Source organism: Dioscorea cayenensis, chromosome 6 (genome assembly GCF_009730915.1).
Source record: "Dioscorea cayenensis subsp. rotundata cultivar TDr96_F1 chromosome 6, TDr96_F1_v2_PseudoChromosome.rev07_lg8_w22 25.fasta, whole genome shotgun sequence".
Lineage (NCBI taxonomy): Eukaryota > Viridiplantae > Streptophyta > Magnoliopsida > Dioscoreales > Dioscoreaceae > Dioscorea > Dioscorea cayenensis.
In genome coordinates this window covers 10,052,243-10,058,503 of record NC_052476.1, presented here as the reverse complement: position 1 = coordinate 10,058,503, position 6,261 = coordinate 10,052,243, and the positions used below count along the sequence as shown (strand labels likewise).

Sequence of the window (6,261 nt, the reverse complement as noted above, 5' to 3'; positions counted from 1 at the left end):
TGGTGGAGCTCTTGTTCTATGTGCATAAGTCGGAATGCTCGAATGTAGCCTTTGTGCCCCTCCAAATGGATGTGCCCACTCGAATACGAGGAGGTTGGCACACACTCTAGCATCTCACACCTGACCTATGTCTTCGCGTTTGAACCTTAGCAAGATTTCCTCCAAAATTGGTGCATTATGATCCACATTAGCCTATTTCCTTCATACTCGGCCTCACAACCCTACCTGCATAAAAGTAACATAAAAACACACATATTAGTGTAAAAACCCAAGAAAACTAATGCTCAACATAAGGAAAGAATGCTTCGCATTCATATCACACAAGCACTTATCATAGGGCAATTAGGAGAGACTTCTTCCTGGCCTTTTGGGCCACTGCCGCCACACTTTTTTGAGGCCTTCCGGCCATCTTCTAGTTACGACCCATGTGGGAAATAAGCACACATCATCACCAAGAGAGAGAAGAGCAAAGGAGAAGGAGCTGGAGTTAAGATCTAAGCCACCATTGCGTCACCATTCGAAGCTTCATCCATTCAAGGGGATCATGACCTTGTAGGGGTTTTCATCACTTCTTTAATTTTTTTGTCTTCCTTGTGTTTGGATTTGGATAAATCATAGGGTTCATCTTGTGTAATAACTTGGATTGTTGTTCTCCATTTACTTTGATGGTTGTTTGGGATTCAATCTTTCATGCTTTGTTGCTTACAATTATATTTATGGAGAAATCCCTAATTCTATTATAACTTGTATGCGTAGATGTGACATACTCACATGTACTAGATCTAGGAGAGGTTGAAAGGGGATACTTGTGCCGACGCGCCAAGAGATCGGGTGTTGGTAGCCCTCCATTGCTAGGTTTAAGCCAAAGAAGAGTTGGTTTTCTCCTATTAGAGGTTTCCTTGAACTTAATGCGATTATGGGTGTGTTGATCTGGAAGAGATTCTGATTGGCATTCGTATGGGATCAGGGGTTAGTCACCGAGAGATTGGAGGTAATCTACTCACGAGGTCTTTAGGTCCAAGCTATCATCAATGCATCTTTAAATCATCCTAGTTTGGGACTTAATGACAACCCTAGGTAGATTTCTTGTGCTTAGTTTAGTTACCCCGGCATTGGAGGCTAATTAATAGATGAAGAGTGAGTAATAATACTTCCTTGGCCCCATGGAATATGACCCCTTTGCCACTCATAGTGTTTTACTTGGCGATCCCGTACACTTACTGTGAAGAAATCACATATTGTCCCTGATATCTCAGATACTCTGCCAGGATATGTCCCAAGTGGAGTGGCACACTCTAAACCATCAAATAAATGTACAACAGCTTCTATCGACTAAGTACACCAGTGCTATCACCACGGCCGTCACTGACTTGCTCAAAAATACTGTGAAGATAATGATATGCAGGGCGAGAACAACATGCGGCCTTGGACATCGCTGGCCACATAAAGCTTTATATGTGCGATGAGGAGTCAGATTTCGCAGATAATCGGTCAGTAACTGCTCATACTCCTTAGTGTAAATGTCGGCCTAATCATATAAACCTAGTTGGACTGAAAACTACGTGACGTTCATGCTGTGGTATTGACTGAACGCATGGAACTGGATAGCATCTATAGTATCGAAGCTACTATCCTATCGGTTAAACTCAATTGATGCTAATACATCAAGTGTCAACATGTAGATAGTAGGATCTATGATCAACAATAAGCACCTCCAGCTACCCATAGACAATAGCTTCACGACCTCATTTGCCATGTCATATGCTAAGTGAATCTCCCTAAGCGCACTTAACTCCAGGAAGTGTGTCTGACCGAACTTAAGTTTTGATAATCACTCAAACAGAGCCTGGTGCTCAGTAATCGCAAACTCCATATGCTCTGGCTCAGAGGAGTGCTCTCTAGGATGTTTGCTGGCTGCTTTCTTTGTTCTGGGAGCCATATCTGCAATAATTAAAAAGAAAATCAATCAACTAAACTCAAGATTTAATACTGCAGAAATCCACACGACCGTGTAAAAATTTCAAACGACAGTGTGGATCCACGGGATGTGAAAAGCCGCATGGCCACTATGCCAAAATCGCAAAAAATACATGAAAATATCACTTTAAAACCAGTCTAGTGCATGCACCAACCATTTAAAGTTGGAAACGAAGCAACATTCACTAGTTTAACCAAATTAAATCAAGATTGGAGAAATAAAAAGATAATAAGGGCGTAGAGATGAAATAGAGATCAAAAGCTTTGAATGCTGTCGGAAAACAACCGAAGAACTCTATAAATAGATGGTGAGGTGTTGGGGAAGTGAGGAGAGGCGTCGTTTGAGTGTTTGGGAGTTAAAGAATGAAGGGGCGTGAGTGGGTTATAAACATAAGTCATGGCCTATGAAATTCTGTACATCCAGACTGGCGTGTGGAAATTACCCACGCCTGTGTGACTCCACAAGGGAGCTTTACAAGGGCACTCACATGCCTTTGTGTGCTCTCAGGATAGCATAACTTGCCTCTGAACGTATCCACACACGCGTGTGGAAATTCCCTATGCCCGTGTGCCCGACCACAGGGGCACCCACACACCCTTGTGGCTTCTCTCTCCACCCAAAAAATATGCTAAGTGTTCCACACGCCCCTGTAGAAATTCCACTTTGGCATTTGAATGCTCACAGGGTTACTCACACAGGCACTCACACTCCCTTGTGTCTTCTTGGGATAGAGGAGAACTCTTTGCAGAGAAATACATGCTAGTGTGGAAATTAGCCACTGGCGTGTAACCGTCATAAGGTCATTCACAGGGGTAGACACATGCCTCAGTATCCTCTCAGGATGAGCTTTAAATGAAAACATACTCCCGTGTAGAAATTCCACATGGCTGTATGTCTTGTCTAAGTGACTTAGAAAAAATCATAGACTCTGCAGAAAAATTTCTACACAATTACAAACACTCAGAGCCAGTCTATACTATGGAAAAATTGACTAGAGAATCATAGAAAACATGCTCAAATGACAAAGAAACTTTGCCAGTCATAATTAAGCACACTAAAACCCAACAATCCATGAGAAAAACATAGCAAAAGCATGTAAAAGATTAAGACACCAACACTAAAACTCTTATTCATGCAAGTGCTAAACTAAAGCCTAGAGAAATAGTAAAGACTTGGGTTGCCTCCCAAGAAGCGCTTGTTTAACGTCACTAAGCTTGATGTACCTTTTCTTACCTCGCTAGGGCTCATAAATGAAGGTTTTCCTCTTACAAAAACCTAAAAGCATAATGATCCTAATCTTTTTAAAGTATAGGGGGAGTTATCGAGCTTGTTACCACGCAAGGGTTCATCTCCCTTACTTCATGCTTGCACATCCACATTGGCAATGGAGCGCTTCTTGTGACATCACATTGGTCACTTCATCTTTTGGATCATCCACTTCATGATCCCCATAGTAGGTTGCACCTTGTCCTCTATACCAAGTGATAAGACTTCTTCATTCTCCACTTCTTGATCTGGCACAAATTCATATAGGTCCGGACACATCATTTCCTGCATGTATTCATCAATTAACTCATCAGTAGTGTCAAGAAAGTAAAGAGTATCATCAAAAACAAGAGAATGTTGGATGGCTTCAGTGAGACATTATGTCAACTTCTCATCACCAACTCGTAAAGTCAACTCCCCGCCTTCCATGTCAATGAGAGCCTTGGAAGTATGCAAGAACGGCCTCCCAAGTATCAGCGGAACATCTACATCCTCATCAAAATTCAAAACTACAAAGTCTACGGGAAATATGTACTTGTCAATTTTTACAAGTATGTCTTCAATGATGTCCCTCAGATGCCTAACTGTTTGATCCGCCAATTAAAGTGTCATCTGAGTTAGCCTACGCTCTCCCAAGCCTACCTTTTGAAAGAAAGTATAAGCCATGACATTGATCCTTGCCCCTGAATCCGCCAATGCCTTTTCTTCACCAAAATTACCGATGTTGCATAGAATGATAAATCTTCCAGGGGTCCTTCTTCTTGTTCATCATATTCTTTTGCAACACTACCGAACATGAGGCATGTGGAGTCATAGATACACTCTCCTCCAACTTCCTCTTATTGGTCAAGTAGTCCTTTAGAAACTCTGCAGATGAGTTCTCTCCATCCCGAGAAGACACAGGGGCGTGCGGCTGCCCCTGTGAGTTTGGCATGTGAATGTCCACGCCCGTCGGGAATTTCCACACGGGCGTGTGAAACATTTAATATTTGTCTCGGATGTCCAGGGAAGCCACATGGGGCGTGTGGCTGCCCCTGTGGGTCGGGGGCACGGGCGTGGATATTTTCCACACGCCCGTGTGAGAGAAGGCAGAGTCAAAGGAGCGTTTTCCTGAAAGAGCAGAAGGGCGTGCGCACGCCCCTGTAGCTCCAGGTTATGACCCGAGGGAATCCATCAATATTGATTGAAGGAGACCCTGAGCTTGAACGTACACTTAGAAGAAAAGGGAAAGAACTTGTGCAAGAATAGCATAATTCAGCTGATTTGGAAAGAGAGTAATCTGAAAACATGGCAGAACAGAATGAGCAACAGCGAACACTATCCGACTATGCCAAATCTTCAGTGTTGGGGACACAATCGAGTATTGTGTGTCCCCCGATTACAGCTCAGAACTTTGAGCTAAAGCCGGCATTTATCCATATGCTGCAGCAGTCCGCACAATTCAATGGTTTGGCCAATGAGGATCCAAACAATCACATAGAGAGCTTTCTCGAGGTGTGCGATATGCTGAAGATAAATGGGGTGACGGATGATGCCATTAAATTGAGAGCCTTCCCATTTTCCTTGAAGGGGAGAGCAAAGCAGTGGCTACACTCATTACCTAGAGCATAAATCACTACATGGGAGGAGATGGTAGAAGCTTTTCTAGCCCGTTATTTTCCTCCCGGAAAATCAGCAAAGCATAGGAATGAGATATCGTCCTTTGTTCAGTTTGAATTGGAGTCTCTATTCAAGACATGTGAAAGGTTCAAGGAGCTCATGAGAAAGTCTCCGCAACATGGATTCCCGGAGTGGATGATTGTTCAAACCTTTTACAATGGTTTGAACCCAAGTACAAGGTAATTCTTGGATGCCGCAGTAGGAGGTACCTTAGGTAGCAAAACTCCCAATGAGGCTCGTCAATAAATTGAGGAAATGGGATTAAATAGCTACCAATGGAATGCTATGGAAAAGAAAAAGGTGGCCGGTCTCCATGAAATTGATGCGGTAACCTCATTGGCGGCGCAAGTAGAGAGTCGTAGTAAGAAGCTAGATCTTATAGCTTCGAATAGAGTTGCGGCCGTGACCAATTGCACCGGTTGTGGTGGAGGACATGCTCCCTCCGATTGCCCGATCTCTTTTGGTGATGTTTCTTCAGTGGAAAACGTTGACGTTGTAGGTAATGACATGAGACCTCAAGGGAACCCATATGGCAATACTTATAATTCAGGTTGGAAGAATCATCCCAACTTTTCATGGAGTAATCAAGGACCACAAAAGGTCATGGGGCCACCGGGTTTCCAACAACAACAACAAGCCCCTGACAAGGTCCCCATGCTTATATCCCGCAAGTGCACGGGTTTGTCGAAGTAATAATCCCGGGTGAGCGGGGTCGAATCCATAGGGAGTAGGGAATGAAAATACTTAATTTGGTTCTTAGCTATGTGAAAGATCAATAATGATTGGTGTGAAATTGATTCAATTCTCAATAATAAAAGAAACAGGTGAGATAGCAAGAATAAAGAAAAGGGTAAGGCAATCGATAAAGATGGGGTACTCAGATGATGCTTCACCTAGGAAAATCGTTTCAAGTGCAAAAACTCTCTATTATGCTTCCTAATCGATGCAATGGTGAGTCGTGGAAATCCTTACATACATAGTCCCAATTCTAAGGTCAACTATGCCTAACTCTATTCATGTCCCAGAGGAGAGATTAAGTAACCTCTCAACCTCGCACTCGAATAAAGTTGCAATGGGCTCTAGGGATTTCAAGTGATAAATCACTTCCTAATTATAGACCTAACCCTTTGGTCCAGGCGGAAGGTCCCTAGCCACAATTAAGCCCCAGATACTAAGATCCCCTCAACGCTTCAATCCATTGCACGCGCAACTAGGCCCCAGTGGAGGTTCATCCCTTAGACCATTCACTCTATTATGGCCGCAATGAACTCAAGGAACGGAGGTAGAATCTACCACGACGGAGGGGAAAGGGGACGCTCCTGTACCTCTCGACTCACCCTCTCAACCCTCTCCAACCT

General features: G+C 43.4%; 1 non-coding gene across 1 annotated transcript; it reads right to left on the bottom strand.

Moving 5' to 3' along the window:
* Positions 1-4,921: 4,921 nt before the first annotated feature.
* On the bottom strand, positions 4,922-5,028 carry LOC120264151. The gene has a single exon (XR_005537324.1). It is a non-coding gene; the product is annotated as a small nucleolar RNA R71 (small nucleolar RNA).
* Positions 5,029-6,261: the final 1,233 nt, after the last annotated feature.